Source organism: Macrobrachium rosenbergii, chromosome 13 (assembly GCF_040412425.1).
Source record: "Macrobrachium rosenbergii isolate ZJJX-2024 chromosome 13, ASM4041242v1, whole genome shotgun sequence".
NCBI lineage: Eukaryota > Metazoa > Arthropoda > Malacostraca > Decapoda > Palaemonidae > Macrobrachium > Macrobrachium rosenbergii.
The window spans coordinates 23,892,234-23,920,165 of record NC_089753.1 but is presented as its reverse complement, the minus strand read 5'-3'; the positions used below and the strand labels follow the sequence as shown (position 1 = coordinate 23,920,165).

General features: G+C 47.0%; 1 long non-coding RNA gene across 1 annotated transcript; it reads right to left on the bottom strand.

Moving 5' to 3' along the window:
• Nucleotides 1–241: 241 nt before the first annotated feature.
• On the bottom strand, nucleotides 242–27,647 carry LOC136845033 (uncharacterized). Its single transcript, XR_010855050.1, has 3 exons — nucleotides 27,381–27,647; nucleotides 15,731–15,924; nucleotides 242–426 (listed from the first exon to the last, which is right to left on the bottom strand). It is a non-coding gene; the product is annotated as an uncharacterized lncRNA (long non-coding RNA).
• Nucleotides 27,648–27,932: the final 285 nt, after the last annotated feature.

Genomic DNA, 27,932 nt, shown 5'->3' with positions numbered 1-27,932 from the left:
TTAGTAAACTCAGCTTCCACCAAAAATGGAACTCACACTATGCTGGGATGTTCAATCAAGTCACCTTTGGTGACAACATTTTATGGGTCACATGATATATGAGACTGGATGATTGTACAATATGTGTTATCTGTGGATCTTGAAAAGGCATCTGACAGAGCAAAATTACAAATAATTAAATGGAAATCACAAATGTAGAGGGTACCAAAGAGGCTCATTAAGCTAATGATGTTAACTGTACCAAATAACAGATCTTGAATGAAGATAGTAGCAGATGTATCACAATTTGAGATCCATGTTGGTGTCCATTAGGATCAGCATTGAGCCTATTGCCGTTTATCATAGTAATGGAAGAAGCCATAAGAGTTGCCAAAAGGGGACACTGAGAGCTGCTTCCCACATGTACCCTAGTGCTAACTCTGGAATCTGAGGAAGAGATGAGGGAAATGTTTAATTGGTGGAAGAATGGAATGGAGATAAGATGACTACAAACAGACATAAGTAAAATCACAAATTTTTAAAGTAATTTGTATTTTTCCTAACTATACAAACCTGAGGTCCTTTAAATTAGGAATTACAGTACTTTCAGCAAAGCTGGATAAAAGGCCGTTTAAGTTCAAACAAGGTGATGAAGTACGTATTTAACTACTGACTAAGGATAAGAGTCCTGCCCACCCAGTCGGTATACACTCACTTTGTCTATTGGCCCAGGAGGCAGAATGAGGGGTGGCATGAGGTGGGCATGAAATGCAATGTAAAGGACCTCAGGTTTGTAGAGTTAGGAAAAATACAAATTACTTAAAAAATTTGTGATCTGTTCCTCCACGATATACAAACCATCGGTCCTTTACATCAGGAAGACTTACATCTTGGAGGGAGGATTCTGAGTAAGCTTCTGAACAGACTGAAGTTTGCCTCACCTGGGACTCCTTGCTGGTCACATAAGAGCAAAGGAACAAGAGTGTGAATGGCTGTGTTAATCGTAAGACTTCTGAGCCTTTTGATGTATATGTAACAACACTGTTTCGTAAAAGGCTTGGAAGATCCCACAGTGTTGGAGATGATAAAGCTGGATAACCAATGGGTTTGTTTTATCGTCAGCCCCTCTCATCCCTTGCTAGAGAGTGGGGAGGACTTGTATCTATTAACTTAACTAAGATTATAGACAGGATGCTCTGTTATGTATGCTCACCTGCATGACCCACCCAACCAGCAAGTGACAGAAGGAGACTCAACTCTCTCTGTGAGAGAGGAGAGAAAAAGAAAGAAGCGAGGGAGGCTCCAGTCCCCCCACACATTCACTCTTTGCCACCGAACACCTTAGGCGAGATGGAAACTGTCCGCAATGGGAGCTGGGCAAGCTACACAACTTGTTGAGCAGCCATCACAGAGCTTAGGGAAGAGGAGTCCCAAGACCTGTGAGCAACGCCCTGGAAGTAGAAAGATTGAAAGTGGACAGCTTACGTCACTTTCTGTCTTAATACCTGAAAAACTGACAGGTTCTTCCAGAGTGCGAGGGATGGACCAATGTCCCTATCCTCGTGAGGTACTTGGAACGAACTCTGAGGCACATGTTGGTCGTCGAGAAAGCTCAATCGATCACTCCATGAGGTTAGAAAGAAAACATGTTTGAACACTTCTCTCTTAGTTGAGTCCTCTTGCAGTAGTGAGGCACTCAGTGGCTATACAGGCAGTCCCCGGTTATCAATGGGCTCTATTATCAGCGATCCGGTTTTATGAGGCTTGTCACCGAAAATTGCCGATTTTTGCATATCGGCACTGATAATTGGGTATTGGTGACAATACATACCTAACAGAGGCACTGATAACCAAAAATTGGCAATTTTGGTCACTGATAAGCCGCAAAAATCACAGATTTTTGGTTACCATCACACCGTCAGAACGGAACCCCCGCCAATAACTGGGGAATGCCTGTAGTTGTATCTTGTGCAAGTACTACTAACCAGTTCGAAATGGAACTGAATATGACTTGAAAGTCTTGCCACAAGTTTCGAGACAAACTCAAGCATGACACTACCTCATTTCATTGAATGCCAATGTCTGGACACTAAGCAGGAGACCTCCTTACCAGGTGAGCTTACCTGTGGGTTTGCATCACCTGTCTGGGACCCTGGCACTGTTCTCATGCAAGAACATGCCGGGGGTGAGGCTGCACTTGAGCGTTGGACCCTCACTCTCTCAAGAGGTCGGGCCTGGGTCCGTAGACTGGTGACCTTGCCGGTGTCATGGGAGCCCGTGGGACCCTGTGCAGCAGCAGAAGAACCTCCACCTGTCCAGGAAAAGAGATTCCTGAGGCTGAAAAAGGTGACACGGGTATCTGGGAGGACTGTGCACCTCGGGTGATATGCACATCCACAGAGTCCTTGAGCCTGAAAAGTCTGTGGCACGGGGGTTTCATGAAACCCCGTACAACAGATGCTACCGATACACGGGGATCCAAGAAGCCCCGTATACCGGTGTCAGAGGCATGGGCGTCCATGGAGACCCTTGCCTCTGTTGCTCTCTTGGCACAGGATTTCGAAGAGCCCTGTACCATGATTCCCACATCCGAAGACTGGGAGCAGCAACTGAGGATCCCTTGCTTCTTCTGAGGCTAGAAGATTGTTCCATGGGCTGGGAGAAGTTTCTACCGACAGCTATGGAAGTGAAACGGTAGAATAGTAAACTGACAGCTTCTGTTGACTATTATCGTTGGGAGGCTCCAAAGATTGGGACTTCTAGTGCAATGTCAGGGGGAGAGGGCCAAAACCTTGTCACCTGGCATTGGTGATGAGCATGACTGCCATTACGTTCTGAATCCTCAGGATGCACCTGGCTAACAACTCTGCTGAGTGTGCAGCCACCAACTTGTATACTTGCATTGTCAATGTGAATAGTTGGAGGGAAATCTGTCTCCCCACCCCTTTTTGTTGACAGAGTTACTCTCACGGTGAAGGGGGGTCCTGACACTCATCTGTACCAAAGAGAAACTTACCAAGGTCCTGAGCCTCTGGAAAAGCTATGTCCTGAGCTTCAGAAACTGGTGTAGCAATGTTTGCCACTGCTCACCTGAAGGAAGCAAGTCTTCCAGGTGAGCACGTCTTACCATTGGTCGATGTACCTGCAAACAGGGGCATGACGGAAGGAGTGTGCAGAGACACTCAACCAAGTACCTGTCATCTAGATACTAGGCTAGCTCCCGATTCCCTTCTTCACGAAGGAATGGAAAGGAAACAGGGAATCCCTTGTAAGAGACAAGAATCCTTAATTCATTTCCCTCCCGAAGGAATGGAAAGGAATAAGGAGTCCCTATTGGGAACAAAAATTCTTGAATTCTCTGCTGAAGGGAGCAAAGGGAAGGCTGTTCCTAAGGGACCAGTTCCCCAAGGGTGACGGGTGAATGAGGACGACTTGTAACTGTTGAGCTGTCTATTCCTTAGTAACAGGAATAACAGAACTCTTCCTGAAAATGCTGATATGGGACTGAGACAAGAGACATCTGATGACGGGAAACAAGTGTTCTGCTTGAGTGTGAAGTTGAACTTCTCAAACTTGAACTAGACTGTCAAGCCCTGCCAAGTCGGGAAGTCACCCCTGTTCCCAGAAGAAAACCAATTTGTATTCGGAGGTACGTATCTAAAGGGAACTGAGGGTATTGTCTTCAGCTATGTCTATACCTTACAAAATGCCCCAGTCTTCTCTGAGGCTGAAGTTTCCTTGTGAGAAGACTGAGTAGGGAACCTCTTTGTTACATCTCCAAGTGCTCGAACCCTCGGGAACTTGAAGAAGCACTGGAAGGAGGTGGAGAAGCACCTGAATGCTTTGACACCTTTCTCTTAATGTGCCTGAACCAGACTGGGGAGCAGACTCTCCAGTACTGGTTTGGGGACTCAAGGTTTTGGTGAATCCAGAGCACCTGGAGAGACTGGAAGTTCCTGAATCACGTCCAGGATGATCCACGGGAGCTTCCTCTACCCGAGTGTCTGAAGAGAACTCTGGGAAGAGGCAGACACAGCACCAGCCTCAGAAGAAGACTTCCCAGACCTGGTTACGAGTACACAGAACTTAGTGACCTGCGAACCTGAGCTCCCGAATCATAATACTTCGATGAGGTATGTGATACAGCTCCCGAATCCGGAGACCGGGGTGAGCTAGCAAGAGATTCCTCAGCCTTCCCTGGGTGAGCACTCGAAGAAGGTGAAGAAGCGGCAACAGACGAAGAACAAAGACGATGACTGAGGCTTCCTTTTCCTAGATATCTCTAAGATGGCAGTGAACACCAGATCTCTCCTACAGGCCTTCAGGTTTGCCATCAGGTGTCAGGTAGGAAATGGCCCTACCTCCAGACTGGCAAAGTCTCCTAAAGACGAAGTCTTCTCCAGGGATGACCTTACCTGAGGAGGCAACAACCTTGGATACTTCTGAATAACCACAGATCCATTCTAGCATTGGCCCCCAGGTTCACAGCCTCTTGACGCAAGAGGGAGACCCCTTCCGAAGCAAGCTGCTGCAACGAGAGACCTGAGCCTAGACGAACCAGGTCCAGGTCAACCTGATTAGTCAGCAGAGACCCTAGTGAAAGCACGTAGGAGCGCTTCTGTTGAGTCAGAGAAGGGGGAAGAAGCTTCTCCGAGTGTTCAATCAATGTGAATTCTCTGTCCAGAAACCAGGTTCATCACCTGATCAAGTACCCCTTCAGCAAGCATGGACCATGGCAGCCCTACTGGAGCTTATGGTCCTTTCTCGGACCCCAAAAGGATTCGAGGCATGAAGAACGATCCACAGAAGAGACCATAGTCCCTTCCCTGAGATTACTGTGCTGACAAATCAGCACCATGACTTGCAAAGGTCCCCTGTATCTCAGGGATGTCTGCATCCTGAGGAAGAAGACCCTTGAGTCCTTCCAAGGTGCACTCCTCCCAATCTATTCTCTCCGCAGGAAGGAGAACCTTGGCAGACACCTGGGATCCTCACTACTTAAGCGCAAAACCGAGTCAGCCCAAGAACTGAACCTGGGGTGTAGGCTCTCATAACTGAACTTTGCTAAGAAGCTATCTTGTTGGAGTTCCTCCTGTCTGACTCTCACCTCCAGCAAAACCTCAGGAGGCTGAGAGGACAGGTGAGGAGGATCGAGCACTCTTGCCTGTCCTACTGGCCAGCAGGAAAGGCAGACCGTGGGCGGTCACCAACCCGAGGTGGCGATGGCGGCACAGGTCTAGGAGGGCGCCTACGCCTTGGCAAGGCGCTGTCCAGAGGAGAGCAGAAGTGTTCACTCAAACGCATACAAACACCCTCCTCCAGCGAGCAAGACCGATTACATGAATGTGATCGGGGCTGGCTGGAGCCAAGTGCTCAAGTTCGTTCTGATGTGAACCTGTGCTGCCCTCTCGACGTGCTTCAGTCTTCTTCGAGGTCGAAACCTCTGGAGAAGACTGAACAGGGGACCCTCAGATCCGAGACACCAAGTTGGGAACCTGGCCAAGCACTCAAAGCGGCGCTGGCAGGAAGTGATGGCAGGGCTCACCAATGCTGGTTCGGGGTGCCTGAGATTCTGTGGAATCCCAAGCATTCAGAGTGACTCAGCTCGGCCGAGCACCCGATACTCCAGAATCTTGTTGCAGAACAATCAATGGGAGTGGTCTCCTCCCGGGTGTCTGAAGAAACTCAGGAAGAGACAGGCACAGTACCAGTCTTAGAAGCAAACTTCTTTGAACCGGTATCAGGGGCGCAGGCCCTTAGGGGCCCTGTGCACCTGAGGCTCTAGAGACATGAGACCCCAATGGGGTACACAAGTCAGATGCCAAGCCTGAGGGCTGGGAAGAGCCAACGAAAGATCCCAGTGTCTTCCCTGTGGAGGGAGGCAGACCCTTAGCCTTAGAAGTCCCAAGGTGGGACTTCTGAGGGGAGGGAGAGGCAGCCCTCTTCTTCTTCAGCTGACAAGCCTTCAAAGAAGAAGGGGAGGACGCAGCAGATGACAAAGCTGAAGACGAAGAAGACGGACACCTTCCGACTCCTCTTCGATTTTCCCTCGACATCATCTTTAGGATGGCGTTCAAGTCTCCCATCCAGGAGGGAGCAGCAGGAATCACCGGAGTAGCCAGAGCAGCAGGGACAGCAGAAGCAGCAGGAGCGGCGCAGGCACAGGAGTTGCAACAGGAGCAACCAGGACAGCTGGGGCAAGAGGTACAGTAGGAGCGGCCCGGGCAACAGTTGCAGCAGAAGAGGCCTGGCCGTTAGCAGCAACCGGAGCAACCAGGACAGCTGGGGCAGGAAGCACAGTGGGAGCGGTCTGGGCCACAGGAACAGCAGATGCGGCCAGGACAACAGGAGCTCGAGGATATACCAGCCCATGGAGGTAACTCCAAGATATAGGTAAGGGCAACTCAGAGTTCCAAAGAAAACCGAGCACTTGGCTCAGGCTGCTGAGTCTCAGAGTTCTGAAGAACCCCAGGCACCTGGTCCGAGCCAAGCTGCTTCCGAGTCTCGGATTTCCGAAAAAACCCGAATACTCAGGTGGAGCTACCGAGTTGCGTACAAGACGATCGTCAGTTGCTCCCTCTACCCGAGTGTTTGAAGAAGCACGGGCGGATATAGGTACTAGTCCGGGAAATATTTCCCGGAACTAGAAAAGGTGACACAGGTTACCTCTTCAACTAGTCGTATCTGAGGAGACCTATGCACCTGGTGCTCCCTTGTTGCAGGGTCTCGGAGAGACCCAAGACACGATTCCCGAGTCCGAAGATGAGGGAGAGCACCAAGAGCAAGAAGGCGAAGATGATGACGAATCAATTATCTTCTTTGACTGACCGAACCCTTACTCCTAGGCAATCGAACTCTATAACATCTGACAAACTAACATTACAAATGTCAAAGAAATTTTCAGCATAACTTTCCTTCGTCTTCGAAGGAGTAAAATTCACCCCAAAAGAATAAAATTATCTCTGAGAGAATGTACATCACAGAGCTCTCTATAACATCTGAAAAACTAACATTACAAATGTCAAAGAAATTTTCAGCATAACTTTCCTTCGAAGATGAAGGAATAAAATTCACCCCAAAAGAATAAAATTCTCTCTGAGAGAACGTACGTCGTAGAGCTAAACACATAATCGAGGTGAAAAAACTAGTTTAAGCCCCATGCCTTAGCAACGATAAAACCAGTTTGACACATCATCAGCTACTAAAAGTCGTACGGTTTACAAACATCAGTTTGAATCACTATTAGAATACTGAAAGCGTAAACTCAAGAAGTTGTATTTGCATATAACACGTTATAACCATGTATCAGCAATACAAACAATATGAAGAAAATGTGAACAAAGTCAAACAGCAGGCAAAGAGGAGAAGAAGCAAACGTCCTTCCTCAATGACACCCAAAAGAAAAGTGAGTGTATACCGACTGGGTCGACGGGACTCCCACCCAAAGTCGTTAGTTAACTATGTACTTCATCATCTTGTTTGAAGTTAAACGGCTGTTTCCAGCTTCACCAAAATTAATTCCTAATGTAAAGGACTGATGGTTTGTATATCATGTAGGAACAAACAAAGCTCATGGTGACCGAAAATGAATCGAGATAAAAAGTACAATCAGGCAGATGACCATGTAGCCATTGTAGGAAAGTTGTGAGAATGACCTCTGTGATGTGTACTGAATGCCAACAGATGTGTCACAATAGTTGCTCAAGTTAAAACCATATACAGTAAGATAGAGAAATCATGAGAACCTAGTTAGATAGGTAGGTCTTAAAGGAGGTAGTGTACTACTTCTGTTTGTCTTGGGGATACGCTGAATTATGAAGGAGGAGAGAACTGTGAGAGAGTAGCTGCAGCATGGATGAAGTGGAAAGATAGTTATACCATTGATAAGTACCAATGTCACATTACAAGAAAGAGGAAAGATTTAAGATGAATACATACAGTGCTACTCTCTGCACAAGAAGCATAAGGTACTGACAGAGAAATTGGAGATTTAGAAAAAAACGTCACCAAAGAAAGGTATTGATTGATTGACTGATTACGAAATTTAGGTCTTGAAGATCAAGCACCAGAACCCATCAGGATTATTCAGCGCCATAATGGTGAAATATATAAATTAATGATATGATTGATAATGAATAGGTGAATGATGACATACTAGTAAAATTCGGAGTTAAAATATGAACGTAAAAAATAAAGAATGATATTAGATAGAACCAACAAAAAATATGTATGTATTAAACTTTTATATTCAAAATATATACTTAGTACAAGAATAAATATGACCAAAATCTTTATTAAATATACTGAAATCATATCTCCTTAAAATAACCAGACTCTTTCAGATAACCCATAAGGATATCTACCTCAACATCATTTAAAATGTCTAAAATGGTCTTCCCAGTTAGTAAGTACTTTGCCCTAAGGCAATTAAATTTAGGACAGTGCACCAGCATGTGCTCAATGGATAGTTGACCACCACAGTGAGCACAAATTGGGGCACTGGCTCCCTCTAAAACATAGCAATGAGTGAAGTGGGTATGGCCGTGTTAGGATGATCTCAAATTTTCTATTATGATTAAAACCGGAACTCCAAAAATCGATACTTTTTCTAATGTTTCAGTACTTCCTATTTGTGGATAAAATGGGGGAAGTCCATCTCTGCTGCCATTTTGCACAAATGTATCATCTGATAACTGGACACATATCCAAATGTGGCACCTTATTAGTTAAAAAATCATATCTTGCAGCATCTTTACTATCAGCCAGTTCGTTCCCTTCTAGACCAGTGTGCCAAGGAATCCAACAAAACTTTACTAATTTGTGGTGAACAGAAAGATAAAATGCCATTCCTGAGCCTTTTGAATTAAAGGATGGGTAGGGTTAAACTTCTTTAGGGCTTCTAAAACACTCCTTGAGTCACTATATATTACTGTGGATTTAAATTTCTTATCAGATGCAAGATTTAAAGCATCAGCTATGGCTGTTGCTTCAGCAGTGAATATGGATGAAGTCTGATAACTTTTTATTTATGATTCGCCCTCACACACCACTGCACATTCTACTCCATCTTCCCATTTTGATACATCAGTATAGATTTTCCTGTCATTTATATGGCTCTCATCATGCTCCAAAAACTTGTTTCTGACTTCTTCCTGACGATCTTTCTTCTTTGTCTCTTTAATGCAGACATCTATTGCTGGAATAAACCATGGAGGGATAGCAGGATGTTTAACTTGTAGGAACTTCTGCATTTTTATGCTTTCATCCTCCAGTTCACCCAGCTGTCTGATCTGAAATGGTATTGAAGATCTAGATCCAAAAAGACTTGAGTCACACTGTTTTAAGATCTCAAAAGAAGTTTTCTCCTTCAAGCTTTTCAGCTGCATGGTGTGTCTCAGACCTAGCTCATGCCTCCTTAAGTCCGGTGGTAGCTGATGGGAGTCTACATAAATACTTTCAATGGGTGAAGTTCTAAAAGCTCCAGTGCAGATCCTTAGCCACATATTATGCAGTGTCCAATTCCTCAAGTTTAGTCTTTGAAGCAGATGAGTGTACTTGGGAGCCATAGTCTAACTTAGATAAACATACTGCATTATAAAACCTTAACAACAGTTTCTTATCAGCACCCAAATTAAAATTTGATACTACTTTTAAAATATTTAGTGATCTCTTCACTTTCACTTTTAACTGGTCAATATGATTATTCCAAGTGAGCTTTACATCAAAGACCATTTCTAAAAATTTTACTTCAGTAGAGTAAGGTAAAATAATTCCATTTAACATAAGAGTTGGAATGGTTTCCTTAGTTTGGTGTCTACAGGACCAAACAACAACAGTTTTAGATTCGGAAAATCGAAAACCTTGCTCATTAGCTCACTTGCTTACTTTATCGATGGCCCTTTGCATGAACCTACTAGTAGATGCTGCATCATATCCTGTGCGGTACAGAGCCAAATCATCTACAAATAAAGAGCCTTTTTGATGATATCTTTTCTAATACTCCATTAATGGCAATAGCAAAGAGGGTGACACTAAGGACACTACCCTGAGGAACTCCCTCTTCTTGTAAGAAAGGTCGTGATACATGATTCCCAACTCTTGCCTTTATGCATCTTTCTGATAAAAACGAATTTATAAATCTGATCATTTTTCCTTTAAATCCCATCTTAAACAATTTGCTTATAATACCATAATGCCATGTGGTGTCATATGCCTTTTCCAAATCAAAGAAAACTCCTATTGTTTGGCTCTGTTTAGCAAAACCTTGTTGTATTTGGTTTGAGAGCCTGAGCAAGGGATCTAAAGTAAAGCCAAACTGGAATGGAGAAAGCAATTTATTTGTTTCTAAGCACCATACAAGTCTGGTGTTAATCATCTTTTCCATCAGCTTACAAACACAACTGGAGAGAAAGCTATTGGACTGTAGCTGCTGGGTAAAGCAGGATCCTTCTTTGGTTTCTTCATAGGGAGGATTAATGATAATTTCCAGCTCTTAGGAATAATACCAGTTTCCCAGATTTCATTCATTATATCTAAAAGAAATTTCTTTGACTTTCCTGGGAGGTGTTGCAGTATTTCACAGAGTATTTTATCTTCACCAGGGGTTGATGGTTTGGTATTCTGTGAGGCATCTTTGAGTTCCTGCAGTGTAAATTTTGCATTATATGGTTCAAAATTATTTTTACTTAAATCAAGAGAAATCTGGGCATTTCTATTGTCTTAGAATTCTACAGAATAGTTCTCACTATTTGATATACTCGAGAAATGTTCTAATTTTTCTGCGACTCTCCCTGGCTGGGTGATTAGTTCACCATTTATCTTAAGGGTAGGCAGAGGTTCAGGGACAAACTTGCCATTTAGTTTTTTAATTTTCTTCCAAATCATTTTGGATGTTGTTTTTGAGCTAATGCCATTAATGTAGTACATCCATGACTCTCTTTTTGTTTTTTAAAATATTTATTTTGCTTGGCCACAGCACATTGATAACTTTGGCTTGGGAAGTTCCACTCTTATACTTTTTGTCGCACTTTCTAGTGATCTTTCTCATACTACTGCAGGTTTTGTTCCACCAAGGAACTGCTGGTCTAGAGGGCTTCCCTTTTGTTGTTGGAATAGAGCAATTGCACTGTTGATGGTGGTGTCATTGAAGTAACTATATGCCTGTGAGATGGACGGAAATTTTACATTCTTGTCCACGAGAACAGACTCACTAAATTTCTTCCAGTCTGCTTCATCTACCTTCCATTTGGGAGGTGACTCAGAGGGCTGATTCTTAACTGTTTTTATATGTGTTGGGAAGTGGTCACTTCCATTTGGATATTCATTGACTGACCATACATAATCAATGTGAACACTAGATGAGCAAAAGCTCAGATAGATAGCTGAATAAGTATTGGAGTAGATGTTATGGTAAGTCATGGCTCCATTATTGAGTGTGGTGATATTATGATCATCCATAATACCCTCCAACATCCTACCTTTGGCATCTGTCGGGTTCCCACCCCATATGGGGTTGTGAGCATTAAAATCAACAAGGAGGAGGAAAGGAGTAGGTAGCTGATTGATCAGTAAATGAATATCATTATAAGTGAAATCCAAATCAGGAGGAAGATAGATGGAGAAACTGTAATTTGCTTGTTTAAAATGAAAGTTACTGCTACAGCTTGGAGATGAGTATTAATTGATAGCAAGGAGTGTTGCAACGACTTATCACAACACCTGGGGAGCAGTCAAGAGCCCGAAACAGAGTGCCCTGAGTTGGAAGACCATCTCCCTGAGGATAAAACAGAGGTACTTGCGAGAGGATGGATGAATGGGTATTTGAAAATACACATCCTTCAAGTCCACCATAAGCATGAAGTCATTTTTCCTGATGGAGGCAAGCACGGACCACGCCATCTCCATCGTGAACAGTGACTGGCGAACGAAACGGTTCAGGGGAGAGAGGTCTATGACCGGTCTCCAACCCCCCATGGCTTTCTCTACGAGAAAGATCCGGCTGTAAAAGCCTGGGGACCGATCCAACACAACTTCTACAGCACCCTTGCCCTGGCTTGCACTTCTTGCATTAGTGTGATGTCCTTCAGAGACATAGGTGTGGAGACCGACTGGTGTGACAGTGAGGGGTGGCTGAGACTCGAAGGGTAGTAGATATCCCTCCCGAAGGACATCCACTATCCAGGTCTCAGCTCTGTATCGCTGCCATGTTGCCCAATGGCTTGATGGGGGGGGGGACATCGCCCCTAGCGTGTCTCCTTCTTCTTCTTCCCCTTGCCCCCTTTACCAGACTGGAAAGCGAGCTGAAAGGGGTGTGAAAGCCCACCCTTTCCAGGGGAAGAAAGCTGGGTGTTTCCGCGGGATCCCTTCGAAGGCTAGGACTTCTTAGGGGCCAAGGAAGTGCTAGCCTGGCATGAAGGCCGGGCCGCAGTGGAGCGCAAAGACCCAGAGGTCTTAGCCACTGCCTGGTGGACAAAGCAGTCACTGTCATCGGCCCGACGCTTGTCCACCACAGCATCTACCAATCCTCTAGGGAAGAGAGAGGAAGAACCCAGCAACGGTCCGTTCCAAAGGATCATTGCAGACTTGGGTCCCTCAGACTTGGCGAAGCGAGAAAGAACAGCGTTTCTTCGCTTAAAAACCAGGTTGGCCCACAGGTTTGCCATCTGGTGGGCGAGGTAGGAGATGGCTCTACCTCCAGACTGGCACAGTCTCCCGAAAGCGGAGTCCTCCCTGGGTATGATAGCACCCGAGGAGGCAGCCACTTTGGATACTGTAAACAACCACAGATCCAACAATGAGACTGCCTGGAAAGCTGCCATGGCAGTGGCTTCTAGGGTTGCTGTCTCTTGCTGCGAGAGGAAAATACCCTCCGCAGTAAGTTGCTGCAACGAGAGACCCGAGCCTAGACGAACCAGGTCCGGGTCAACCTGCTTAGGTGGCAATGCCCCTTCTGAGGGTGTGTAGATTCACTGCTGCTGAGGCAGAGGAGGGGGGATGCAACTTGTCCAAGTGGTTCGAATGAAGAGGATTTTCTTGTCCAGACATAAGACCATTCACTTGGTTGAGAAATCCCTCAGCAAGCATGGACCACAGCAGCGCCACCAAAACCTTGGGTTCCTTTTTCGGACCCCAGAAGGATTCGAGGCACAAAGAATGATCCACAGAAGAGGCCTTGGTCCCTTCGCTGAGGCCGTTGTGCTGACAATTCAGTGCAATAACCTCTGCAAAGGTCCTCTGTATCTCGGGGGTGTCTGCATCCTGAGGAAGAGGACCCTCGAGTCTTTCCAGGGTGCTGTCCTCCCGATCTACTCTCCCCGCAAGAGGGAGAACCTCGGCAGACCCCTTAGATCCTTCCTGCACCACTTGAGTGCACGACCAATTCAATCTGAGAACCTAGCCAGTAATTTAAGCCTTAGTAGTCGAACTCCTGGGAGATGACTCACCAGAGTTCCTCCTGTCTGACTTGCACCTCCTAGGGGAAGCCCATGAGGTTGAGAGGACACGCGAGGAGGATCGGGCACCCCCGCCAGTCTTGCTGGCGGAACCAGCAGGAGCAGCAGGCCGAGAGTGGTCACCAACCCTTAGTGATAACGGCAACTCTGGTCGAGGAGAAAGCTTTCACCTCGGCGAAGTGTTGTCATGCGAACATGGCCGGGGACTGGGTGGAGTCAAATGTGCGGCTGGCTGGTGAGAACTTGCACTGTCCTCTAGATGGGCCCCAGTCTTCTTCGAGGCCGAAACTTCAGGAGAAGACTGAGCAGGGGACCTCTTCTCTGTCTCGCTAGGTGTCCCGACTCGAGAGGCCAAAGCACCTTCCCGGGAACCTTGCTTGGCTCTTTCTCTTGTCCTGTGCCCTTGTTGGTACAGAGAGAGGTCTCTCCGGTACCAGTCCCGGGTACCTGAGCCTCCTCAGACACCCAGATACTTGGCGCAACTCGCGAACAAGTGTCCGACACTGTGCCAGCCTTAGAAGCAGACTTCTTTGGCATGGCAACGGGAGTGCAAACCGAGGTCTGCAAGCCCTCAGCTCCAGAGAGGACTGACTCGGGGGTCAACAAATCGGTTCCCTTGCCCATGTGGAAGGAGGCAGTCCCTTAGAAGTCTCAGGGTGAGACTTCTTCGGGGGGGAGGAGACAGCCTTCTTCTTCGGCCGACGAGCCTCAGAAGAAAAAGAAGAGGCAGCAAACAATGAGGACGACGAAGACAATGAAGATGACGACACCTTCCGAGACCTCTTCTTCGAATTCTTTGTCATCTTTTTCAGGATGGTGGCCAGGTCTCCCATCCAGGAGGGAGCAGCAGAAGACACAGGAGCAGCCAGGGGGCCAGGGAAGCAGGAGCAACCCAGGCAACAGAGACGTCAGCGATTGGGCCAGCAACAACTGGGGCAGGCAGAGAAGTAAGGGAGCCAGGTAAGCCAGGAGCCAAGACATGGGTAGTCGGCATGGGTGGAGCAGGAACAGGAGCCAGGCCTGGCCGAGAGTCAGGTAAGCCAGGAGTTGGGACCAGAATGTGGAACGAGAGTAGATCAGCAACAGCAAAAACAGCAGGAGCAGGAACCGTGATGTAGGGCACTGACGAGGTAACCATACTGAGGGGCTAGGCAGGGATAGTAGGGCCAGACAGCCAGGTGGCAGCGGCACAGCATGGAGAGAGGCGTGGCTGATACCTGAGTACCCAGGTGTGAGGTGACAGTCACTGATAAATTGGCAAAAGACGTCATGATGACTGTTGACTTGGTGGAAGTGGCTGCGGCGTGGTCACAGGAGCGCCAGACAGATGGGAGATCAGGCCCTCCAACGAGGGCACGCCAGGTAGACCCAGGTGAAGCCAGTAGAGGTGAGGTCTGCAACCTGCCCACAGAGAGAAATCTCCACAACCAAACCTGAAGACAAAGTTGGGTCAAAGGAGGGAGCCTCTGCTTGCTCCAGGGAAAAAATCACCACACCCCCCCCTTGAGAGAGGAGAGACCCCCAAGAGGATGTCCTGATCGTCCGCTCCCCTGTGGCCTTCCACACCCAACACAGCGAGTGAAGAAGACGAAGGGGAGTACTCACCCGTAGGAGAGGCAGCAAGAAGGAGAAGCTTACCAGGAGGGAGAAACGATCCTCATGGGTCAGCCACCAAGGGAGTCATTGGGGGCGTATAACCCTCAGATGACGCCTTGGCGGGCTTCCTTTGGTACTGTCTCCTCCCCTCAAATTTCACCCATTGCTCGGCAGACCAGGAACAACACTCCGAACAAGGTGAATTACGAGAACACACGTCCCCTGCAAGAGGAGCAAAGGGCGTGTAGGTCCACACCAACATGAGAACGGAAATTATCGTACTTCTTACCCCCTACCCCAGGGGGCACACGCTGGGGGATGGAGGGCTTATGAGGGTTATCCACATTCATTATGAAAAAACAAAAGATCCCACCGGGAAAACAGCTCAAAAGCAGTCTGGGCAGACAGCGAGAAACACGTCTGCAGCGCGTGACGGCCGAAAGCAAATGGAATGTTTACATCCGGGCAGGCAGGACTCCCGCCTCCCAGACAGTAAACTGCCTAACCACCTTGTTCAAAAGTTCAACAGCAGTTTCCAGCTTCATTGAAAGTAATTCCTAATGTAAAGGACCGACGGTTTGTGTATCATGTCAGAACAAATAAGATCTGTGTTGTCTGTACATATAGAGGCTTATGAAAGCTAATACTGTACTACTTATCATCTAAATTTTAAATAAAGCATTAAAAGTAAAAATGTTACTAACGTGGAGCTGCAACTCTAGAGTAGTGGTAAGGATTCACACAGACGTCATCCTTTTTTAGATTGAATGCGTACTGACAGTGATCAAGAGCTTCAAGTTCGTAACTGCCCTCCATTTCAGGCCAACGCCACAATCGGCAATATATAACATGCGGAAGCCCCTTGCGATTGGAGACCTGCAACCGGCCATCCAATGACCTGCAATAAAGATAACAAAACATGAAACTTAGATTAAAACTAGAGCAATAAGTAAGTTTATTATATGGAATGAAATATCATAATTTTTTAAAGTAAATTGTATTTTTTCCTAACTATATAAACCTGAGCTCCTTTACATTAGGAATTACTTATAGCACAGCTGGAAATGGCCGTTGAATGAATGAGTGATTTTAAGTTATCAGGTGTCGTGACTTCTAAGGTCACTGACGCCTACGTTAATTGAAGGACTACATTGTGTAGTATTTTCATAATATATAATTAACACTTGTAGGAAATAAAATTATATCTCATGTAAAACTCCAGCTTCTAAAATATATTTAAAATATGCCACTAGCATCATACATCACATCCCCTCCAAGGGTCTTGGCAAGGATGTACCCGCCATCCCCACCCCAAGCTTCAGAGAGGCATCGAACTCTTAAATCCCCAAGACTGGGCCATTCGAACAACAAATGCTTTACAGTCAAGGGGACTAAGCAGTCCTCACAGTATGGGCAAGGCCTGGCCATCATTAACAACTCATGTGTTAAACTAGTATGGCCAATGCAAAGATGACAGAGGGCAGTTTCCCATCTTCTGGGCATAAAGTTATACCTCCAAGGAGATATGACACTTTTGATCTCTCTCATCTTATTCTGGTCTACAGAGCCCCAACGCTGTTGCCAAATATCACAAAGAGACAACTTGATATTCGGCCAGAAAACACTGTGTAATATTGGATAGCTCCTTGGAAGTAGCTCTGCTGCAACTGTTTTTGCCAATTTATCAGCCTCTTCATTTCCAGGCACACCAACATGTGCTGGAACCCAGCAAAATTCCACTCTGATACCTCTGCGCTCAATGATGACAAGCTATTCTAGGATCTTTAAAACTAAAGGTGAAATGTACTACAGCCTAATGCTTTTTGCATCACTAAAAATTGTAAAATTGTCATCTTCCATTGTAGCTATTTTTTCAACAGCATTCAAAATCCCATACGCTCTGCTGTAAAATATGATGCCTCTAGAGGATGTGCACCCTTACAATTAAAACCAATAGAATGTACTCCAAATCCAACACCAGCATTGGATTTGGATCCATCTGTGAACATAAAATTACTATTTTGATGACATTCTTAATGTTTCAAAGAAAATGGGTCAATTTTTCTTCTGCCATATTTCTCTAAAGCCTGTAAAACAATGGCAGAAAGACTACGGCAACTTCAGGAGGAGGGTTGTTGGATTCTAAAGGGAATCACTTCTACTGGTCAGATTCAGGCTATTCAACAGCTTGTTTTATATATCCGTGAAGGTTGCACTGATTTAGGATGAGCCTCACAGTAGCCAAAGAATTCTCTATGCACTCTCTGAGATCCACGAGGAGCTGGAAGTCTTTGCAACCTATACCAGTATCTGATGACAGAAGACTTGATGATGCAGTTCAGAGGCAGTTCTCCAGCATCAACAAGCAGACTTGGGAATGGGTGAAGTTTAAAGCACCTGTGGCTAGTTCAAATGCTAGAATGGTGCACAGAGTCTAAAATTCTTAAACGATTAGGGGTGGCTGAAGAATATATTTCACAACCGTATAACAACTTAGACAGTATAAGGGCTTTGTACAATCTAAGAAGTGTTATGCGATCAGCTCCCCAGGATGTGTGCGCTAGGACTTTCACGATATTTAAAATTTCTAGGTATTTAGCTTTCAGCATTTTAAGATGTGAAGCCCATATTAACCTTCGGTCAAAAACTAAGCCTAAAATTCGTGTTTCTTCTACACATGGGATTCTTTGTCCTTTAAGATATACATCGGGATCAGGATGTAGTCCACGAATGCAGCGGAAATGAACCGCAACAAGTTTTTCTGTTTGAGAATTTTGAAGACATTCAAATCTGCCCATTTGGTTATTCGATCATTGTCAGCTGAAGTTTTCTCTCAATTTTGGACATTCTTGCTCCAGAAAACTATATGGAAATATCATCCACAAAAATTGTATGAAGGACATCATGAGGAATAATTGAAGAGATGCCATTCATTGCCAAGACAAACAGAGTAACGCTGAGCACGCTACCTTGAGGGACTCCTTCTACTTGGCATTTTCTTTCAGACAAAGTATTACTTACTCTTACTTGAAAATGTCTGTGTTAAAAATGCTCTCAGGAATAATGGCAACTCCCCTCTTAATCCGCAATCATGAATAACTTTAAGAATTCCACATCTTCAAGCAGTGTCAAATGCCTTTGCAAGGTCAAAAAATACTGTCAAGTGATGCTGCTTGGATGCAAATGACTCACAAATAGATGACTCAAGATGGACTAGGGCATCTGCTGTGAAAGTAATTTTTGAAATCCACACTGCAGAGGTGATAAAATTACAATTTTTGAAAGTAAATTGTATTTTCCAACTATACAAAACCTGAGTCCTTTATACATTAGAAATTACTTATGGTGAAGCTGACATGGTCGTTAAAACTCTTGAACAAGGTGAACAGCGTAACTAACACCTGGGTAGGCGGAATACCCGCCTGCCAGATCTAAACATTCAGTTTGCCTTTCAGTCCAGTTGCAGATTGAGGTGGCATGAGGTGGGCATATGATGTGTGTAATGTAAAGGACCTCAGGTTTGTATAGTTAGAAAATACAATTTACTTTCAAAACTGTGTTGTTCCAACATGATATACAAGCCATTCATCCTTTACATTAGGAAAGACTCACTGGTTGAGGGAGGAATCAGGTGAGTCTCTTGAACTGGTTGGAGTTCTGCACACCAGGCTACTCTCCTGGTCTAAGAAAATGAGGAGAGTATCCGTGCCTCTGACACATTGATTGGAGCATAGGAACTGCAAGATCAAATGTCAGATGCTGGACCTTTTCGCGTGAGTGAGGAAACATAACTCATATGAAATAGGCTGGGAAGACTCTAGAGTTGGAGGCAGTAAGGAAAACCTGAGATAGGGTTTCCCTTACTGCCAGTCTCTCCTTCCTCCCCTTGCTAGAGGAAGGAGAGGAATTGCTTCTATGATTCTTGAAGAAAAATAGAACAGGTGCTCGATGTGTAGTCTTACCTCAGAAACCAGATCCAGCAAGTATTGGTTCGAGTCCTGCTCTCATCCCGAAGGAGGAGAAGTAGGAGGAAGGGGAAGGAGGAGGAAGAGAGGCCAGTCACTTAGGCGAGATGCTACTAGTCCTCTTGAAGGAGCCCGGTAAGAAAACACAGCTTGTTGAGCAGCCACCATAGGGCCAAGGAAACAAGGGTTCCAAGGGCCTGTGGGCAAGACCACAGGAAGACAAGAGTGTGGTCTACGAGACCACATCTTGCTTCCAGACAGACAGAAACTTCTGGAATGTAAGAGATGGACCAAGCCATAGACTTCGTGAGCTCTCGGGTGGAAAGTACCAGTATCATCATCACCAGCTGCCGAGTACCTCCTTCGATAGCTTCACGAAGCCAGGAGAAAGATGTGTCCTTGACACTTCTTCCTTGAGAGAGAGAGAGTACTAGCTAAAATGTCTACGACATCCATGTTAGGAATGTCGAGCCTATACCACAGCTCCCTAATAGGACAAAGTAACGACAGATCTGGATCATCAATACAAAGTCCAAGGAGGAGGGGAACAAGAATGACTCGAACCCGATAATAGATGCCGATGGATTCGGAGTCCACCTACGACATCCGAGAAGGAGTCGAGGTATTGATCCCCTTCACCTGTTCTCCCATCTTCTACACTAAGGCCGGAGCGAGATGAGAGATGGGCCTAAGAGGGCACATCTCTATCCGATGAGTCTAGTAGGGGTGTGTGCAGAGCACAGACAGGAACCCTAAACGAGAGTCACAGCAAGATCGAAGAAGCTTCTCATCCGTACCTAAATCTCAACTGAGGAGAAGAAGGCTACTTCAGATAGAAGACTAGGTTGCAAGGGCCTACGTTCTTCACAAATGAAAGGGAGAGAAGCAACCCTCAGCGGAGAAGACAAGGAAGTCCAGACTTGAAGGGCGACTCTGACCTGAGAAGAAGTTCCGTCAATGGCACCCACCAGCAAAGACAGATCCAGTCCCTGGGACAGTGTTGCAGAGGAATTCAAGAGATATCCAGTTATATTCATTGCCATTAGCTCAAGAAAACTTGTGCTTGCACAGGAAAGCTGGGTCAAGGTCTCTCGTCCTGAATCACACAGGGATGTACTACCTGAAGAACTGCTTCTTGTGTAGCTGCAAATGTGATATCGAGTTCACAAAAGCTGTCAACAGGTCTTGTTGCTAAGTAACCAATTGGTTCTTAGCCAACATAAACTGTTTCTTCCAGCCACATAAAATAAGTCCAATCCTTTGGGCCAGGCTTGCCTGGGCCCACCAGAGCTGTTACTCAGCTCAGTGGTCTGGTAAAACTGAAACAGGGGAAAACTTAACTCTTTGTCAACAGGAGGTTGGTCAGGCAGAATGCTCTTCTTGATGCCTCCAAGCAGAGCTGACAAGGTCGGGCAAAAGGCAAAGTCTTCCAGCATTTGTCTGTAATTCTGAGTGAGCAAAAGCCAGGGGAACCCCATATGAAATTCCAGAAAACTCTTTCCTATACAGAAGAGGAAAAACAGGGGAAATCAATTTTTTCCACCAAAAGACAGCATGAGGCTTGCTGTAGCTGGCATTTCCTGGTTGGTGGATGATGTACAAAGAATTGGAGCCTGAAAACTCTCCTGAAGAACCATTGTTGTGCAGGAGTTCCAGGAAAGAAGGTCAGCAGTTGCAATCTTCTCAGTTGAGCAGTCTCTGAGTTGAGGGGGCTGGCTTGAAGAAAAGAGTTGAAGAGACCAAAAGTTCCGCCATCGTCAATCACAAGTCAAACCTGAGGAAACCTTTGATTACCGGGGTGGTCTGGCAAAATCCAATACATCCCCACTGGGAATGCATCTTGGGACTTACTTAAAACCAGAGATCCTAATTGGGACAAAGTCCTTCTCTCTTAGCACCAGAACTGCCCACAGAACTGCAGTCGGCAAGACCCTCCAGAGGCAGAGAATTATATTCTGTCGAGGCAGGGGAGAAGCTGTGTCTCGACCTGAATGAACCCATCGGCGAAAAGAATTCATCTGGTCGAACGCCTGGCTGCCAAGAGCAGCCTCCTCACCTCAGCCCTTGAAAACTAAAAGTGTTGCAAGTGATGAAGATGATTCATTGGGGGAGCACGGTCCTGTCCTGGGGATCCTCCTGCTGACGAATCGATGTGAAGTTCTCTGGAAAGCAAAGGCGATCGCAACTTGAAGAGGAAGACCCTCGCTGTTTCCAAAGCATGAAACTCCTGTACTCCCTTGAAGGGAGACTCCTGACATATCCCAAGAAACCTCCTCAGCTACCTGGTTATACTAAGAGAATCGGGACTGATACCCAAAGCATGCCAGGCAGCCGAACTCTTAAGACAAATTCATCGGAGCTCTCTCTGCCCATCTCGCGCCTCTCGGAACAACCGAGAGGAAAAGAGAACAGGTGAGGAGAAAGAGCACCCCTACCTGTCCTGCCAGTAAGACCAGCAGGAGAGGCGGACCGTGAGCGATAATCAACCGAAGGAGATTACTGCCACACAGGGGAAAAAGAGCACTTGTGCCGTGGCAAAGTGCTTTCCTGGGAAGAGCAGAAAGTTCACTCGAACAGAGCCAAGAACCCAATTCTGAAAAACCGAGTGGGGCTGAGCCGAGCCACACTGAAACGAGCCGGGTGGCATGCGGTGGACTGGGAAGCAGGTGGGGCGAGCCGAGCCAGTCTTGCAAGCGCAACCAGGGGCTGGGCGGGGCAAGCAAGCCGAGCGAGCCCATCGCGCAAACACAATCAGAACTGGAAAGGGTGGAACTTGTCGGCTGTGAACTAGTGCTAAACTCCTTCGGGCCGAGGCCCCTCAAGAAGAAGGTTCAAAGGGGAATTCTGTGTCTGCTATCCTGCATGCTCGAACCCTAAGGTTCAAGACACAAGGATGAAACCCTGCCAAGCAACCAAAGCAGCTGGCGGGCAGTATCATGGCACCTGGCATCTCGGCACCTTCTCTCGTCCTGTGCCTCTCATTAGGAGTGCTCATGAGTCATAGAATTCAAGCAACCTACAAGACTCCCAAAAATTGGGAGCGGTTGCTTTCAGTTTCCTAAGAAAATGAAAAGAGCCAGGCACAGAACCAGTCTTACACGCAGACTTCTAAGATTAGCAACGCAGGGTGCCGCTTGAGAGCCCACACTCTGCGTGGGCCCCAAACGCCAGACCCCACAGGAGAATGCGACCCCAGAAGAGAGTCAGTCCTCATGTCCCGCGAGAACTCTGCAAAGGGAATCTCTTCCTCGTTTTCTGGTGTTCGAACTAACAGGATCGGTGACACTGCTTGGGAACCCAACCGAAACGGTGTCACAATAGAGCGCCAGGTGCCGGCAGGAAGAGCCGAGACATCTGGGTGCCTCAGCCCTTTCTCTGCACTGCTCCTGAACTGGGCCAGGGAGAGTACTCTCCAGAACACTGGATACCTGATATTCCCCAGAATCTCGAGCACCGAGAGGCTCCTACGAACGAAGCCGTCCGGCAGCCCCGTCTTAGGGAAGGAACCTCTAGGACTGGGAACAGGATCGGCAAACCGAGGCTGCCCAGCCAGTTCTCAAGCACAAAACCCAGGGTATGCGAATCGGTTTCCTAACCCGAAGGTTGGGAAGGGCCAACTAAAGACCAACTGCTTCCTCGATAGGAGGCAGTCCCTAGACATCCAAGGGTATCAAGGGAAAAGAAGCAACTTTCCTCTCCTTCGGCCAATGGAGGTCTGTCCAGTTCCTGGGACCCCCTTGGACCTCAGGAGAGGAAAGGAAGAGGCAGCAGAAGACGAAATCGAAGATAAGTTGAAGACAGTAGCTACTTCCACATGGCGACTTCTGCAACGGCCAGGAATCGCCTTCAAGGGTGGATTCCTTCACTGCGATCGACATCTTCTAAGCAGGATGGCGCGCATCATAACCCTCCAGGGCAGCTCGTAGAACATAGTGATGGCCCAGACACGACCACTAGGAGAAGCTTGGCAGCCACGATCAGGACAGCGTGCATGCGTTAAGGAAGCAGTTCGGAAGGGCAGAAGCTACTGTAACGACCAGGAATGTTACATGAAAGTCACCAGCAGCGACAGAACGATCAGAACGGCTGCAGCAGGAAAGACCAGGAAGAGCTGCCCAGAGCCACTGTTGAGTTAACAGGGCATAACAGGAAAACAGCAGGAACAGGTGGACCACAGATACATCAGGGCAGTGCCACAGCATTGGAAGGCCAGAAATGACAGCTATCAATCCACATCAGCAGGAACAAATCAGAACGATCCCGACGCATGAACTAAGCCATTCCAACCAGGTGAGCTTTGTTGAGTCCCAAGCAACACTGAATGAATGTCAGGACAGCTTTCCTGCAAGATATCCCCTCAGATATCCAGCCACCATTACTGTGCCAGTGATGCTCACTGTCAACCTGAAAGTAGAGGAACATCAGAGCTCACTACATACCACCCTATTGCATTGCGAACAGCATATATGAAAACTCCGACTGACAGTGTAGAACAAGAGGAATGTGTTTCTATGTGATCAAATTTCATTTCTAAATAATGTCATTCAATTCCACAATAAGCTGTAGGTCCCGTGCTAGGTAACCAATTGGTTTCTAGCCCGAAAATAAATCTAATCCTTCCGCCAACCCTAGGAGAGCTGTTAATCAGCTCACTGGTCAACCTGGAAAGAAAAACTAAAATATACTTAACTTCTCTCCACTACAAGGGGAACTGCCCATAACCAGCAAGAGGTGGCCCCTTGAAAGAGGTCGCCGATCGCCCCCACTCGGCAGTCTTGGGCCCATGACCAGCCGTAGGGCAAAGGAGAGATATCTCTACCAAAGGAGAGGTAGGAAGAAACTGCTGGAAGAGAAGGAAGGAGGGAGGGCCACCAAGGGCGCCATGGAAGGAACTTACCAAGAACCTCCCAACCTCCCCCCACAACTCTCTTTAGCGCAGGCAGCTAAAATAACACTCAGCACAAAATAGGAAGAAGCAGTCAAGCCTCTTGTACATGGAGGCGGGGCCAAGAATGGAATCGAACTCTTACGTCTGATGGATGTAGGGAGCAAAAGATATTGCATCCCAATCTAATGTCTCTTGAACGACAGGCGCCTAGTATCTAACAAGGGTTACTGGAGGAGAAGTATTACCACTTGGTTATGCCCCTCTAAATCGCTCTTGGCACAAAAACCCAAGACACAGCATGAACAACGGCCATACAAGGCTATCACAAATTGTGGGTTTGTACACTATTAACCTATCAAACATGCAATATATACACAAAAATACAAAGATCCCCACCGATATTAAAGACCTTAACGACAGTCAGGCAAGAGATTACGTCTGCAACGCATGACGGCCGTAAAGCAAACTGAATGTTTGTATATTGTATCGTGTTGTATATCATGTATATCGACGGTTTGTATATCGTGTTGGAACAAACAAGATTATTCACTTAATTGAGGACCCCCTCGAAGCGTGGACTACAGCAGCCCCAATGAAACCTTGGGTTCCTTTGGACCCCAGAAGGATTGAGGCACAAAGATTTCATCCAAAAATGAGGTCCCTTCCCCAAGATTTTATTCAAAAATCAGCACAAACGATTGCAAAAGTCCTCTGTATCTCAGGGGGTGTCTGCATCCTGGGGAGAGGATTTTGGTATCAGGTGCGGTCCTCCCAATCTACTCTCCCAGCAGGAGGGAGAACTTCAGCAGACCCATTGGATACTTCCTGCACTACGTGGGCATACAACCGAGTTGATCCAAGAACCGAGCCAGGAACATGCGCCTTTGTAGTTGAATTCTGGGGAGAGGACTCTCCAGAGTTCCTCCTATCCAACTTGCCCTCCCAGAAAACCCCAGGAGGTTGAGGGGACAGGTGAGGGATAATTGCACCTTGCCACCCTTTCAAAACCAGTAGGAGGGCAGGTCGAAAGCAGTAATCAACCCAAGGTTATTGTGAACACTGATCCAAAAGTGTCTTAGCCTCATAAAAGCTAAAACCAAGGAGAGGTTGAGGTATGGTAGCATGAAATTGCGCCGACATTTTGATAGCAAACTGATTGTGCAACGACTAAATTAAAACTGTGTGGAGTTAAATGTGCGGCTGGCTGGCAAGAACTTGCGCTGTCCTCTTGACACGCCCCATTCTTTTTCGAGGCCGGAACCTCAGAGAAGACTGTACAAGGGACCTCTTCTCTCTCCCTCTCTCTCCATATGCTCGGACCCGAGAGACCAAAGCACCAGCCTGGGAACCTGGCTTGGCACTGGAAGAAGTGCCAGCCGGCAGAGCCAAGACACCTGCATGTCTTGGCTCTTTCTCTTGTCCTATGCCCAAATCAGTATGGTGAGTGGACTTTCCGACACCGGTTTGGGATACCCGAGTCTCCTTAGAGACCTGTGTACCTGGAACGGCTCGCAAAAGAGCATCCAACACAGTGCCAGACTTTGAAAAGGACTTCTTAGGCACAGCAACGGGTGTAACTGATTCTGCAAAACTGATGCCCTAAATGCTAGACGGGTGAACACTCGGTTCCTGATCCGGAGGTCAGGAAGAGCCGACAAGATATCCCACTGCTTCCCCTGTGGAGGGAGGCAGCCCTTCAGAAGTTCCAGGATGGGATTTCTTAGTGGGGGAGAGACAGCCTTCTTCTTCGACTGCCAAGCCTCGGAAGAAGAAGGGGAGGTAACATACGACGATGAAGACGAAGACAACAACACCTTCTGAGACCTCTTCTTCGTCATCTTCTTCAGGATGGTGGTCAAGTCCCCCATCCACGAGGGAGCAGCAGACATCACAGGAGCAGCTGGGGTGGCCAGGGTAGCAGTGGCGACCCGGGCAGCAGGAACATCGTCTACGGGAGCAGCGACAGGGGTAGCTGGGGCAGCCAGGAACAGCCTGGAAGCCAGGAGCAGCGACTGGGATAACTAGGGCAGAGGGAACAGCCAAGAAAGTCCGGGAGCCAGGGAAACCAGGAGCAGCGACTGGGGCGACGGGATTGCTGGGGCAGGTGGAGAAGCCAGGATAGCCCAGGTGCCAGAGAAGCCAGGAGCAGCAAGGGCAGAAACCATCTAATAGGGCACAATGGAGGTCACCATCATCGAGGGTCTGGCCTGGGACAGCGGGGCCTCGGTGAAGCCTGGAGGCAGAGGCACTGCATGCTGGGATGCTGGTATGGTGGTCACCTGGGTGTCCAGGTGAGACAAGATAGTTACCAGCAACTTGGGAAAGGCTGTCATAATCATAGTGCTGGTGGTAGGGTTAGCGGCGGCTGGGTTACAATAGGAGCAGCCACCAGGCGTGACAGGAGACCCTGCAACGATGGTGTCCAGACAGACCCAGGAAGCCAGGCTGCATCTATGCAAAATGCTCAGCATGATAGAACTGCCATGCTGGAAGAAAGAGTTTTAGTTAGGGAGGAGCCTCCTCTTGCCATTTCGGGGAAAATTTTCCCCACCCTGAAGAAAGGAGAGACCCCAGAGGGAGGTTGTCCTAATCATTGTAGTCGACCGTCCTTCCACGCCTTTTGGAGCGATAAAGAAGACGAAGGGGAGTCTCCCAAAGGAGATAAACCAGAAGGGAAGTTTGCTGGAGAGATCAAACACACAAAGGGTTAGCCACCAAGGAAAGTTGTCAGGGCATAAAAGAGTCAGGCGACAGTCAGAAGCTTCTCTCCCAAAAACACTCCCTTCGAATCTACCCACTGAACCGACTAGGAGCAACATTCAGCACAGGAAGAACTTGGCAGGCACATACCTCCTGCTACCTGGAGCAAAGGCATGGATCAACATCAACACTTGAACGGAAGCACACACTGTGCTTCAGCCACCCTAGGACACACCCCCTGGGGGATGGAGGCTTAATTTGTAAGCTTGCATACCCCAAACACAAATTTTGGAAGCAGACACACAAGGAAAAAGAAAGATCCCACCAGGAAAAACAGCTCAATGTCAGTCAGGGCAGAGAGGGAAGAACACACATCTGTGCCACATGACAGCCGAAAGCAAATTGGAATGTTTACATCCGGGCAGGCGAGACTCCCGCCTCCCGGATGGTAGTTAACTGCCTAACCATCTTGTCTTATGGTTCAACAGCCGTTTCCAGCTGCGCTGTAAGTAATTCCTAATGTAAAGGACCAATGGTTTGTATATAGTGTAGGAACAAACAACTTCATACCCTTCATCAGCAGCGCTGACAGTAGGTTACAGGAAAAGTAAATTTTCAAGGTAAAAGTACGGGAGGAGCAATTATATAGAAACAGGCTACTACGCTCCGCGGTGATGAGTGCCAGAGTGAGTGGGTGCCACCACAGAGGCAAAGGGCCTTTGAAGCACTGACAACAGTGCCAGAGTGAGTGCCACCACAGAGACACAGGTCCTTGAAAGTAGCCTACGCAGTCAACACTACCTGGGAATGGTAACGCAGCGCGTGTTTGCGTCCTTGGTGACGACAGCCTTAGCCAGCTCGTTCGCACAACCCGATTTCTCGAGCTTCTTCAATAGGCTCCTCACCGCCTTCTCATTCCATTTGTCTTCTGTCTCGCTCTTTCTCATCCTCAAAAGTCCTTCCAAGATGCTTTGTTTCTTGCATTGTTTCATACTCAAAAGTTTTTCCAAAATGTTTTGGGTAGACGGTGATTCAGGTAGAGCCGACATCATTCAAGTTTCTTGACGCTCTTTGTCGTTTTCGTAGTAGTAGTAGGTGGGATTTGCTTGTGAAACGGCTCCCCGGAGTCCCCGCTGATTCAGGCCATAATTCCACACCACTGAATTTGCTGCGGAATTTTCCACACCACTGACTTCCGCGCACGGATAAATTCTAAATTCTTTCAACCATCGGTAAAATACTAAAATCTAACGTCTATAAAACAATATAAGCTTTTCTTCACAGTCTAAAGATCATTTCCCGTAAACACATGTTGACAAGAAAACTAAATATCTATCACGACATGTGTCTCTA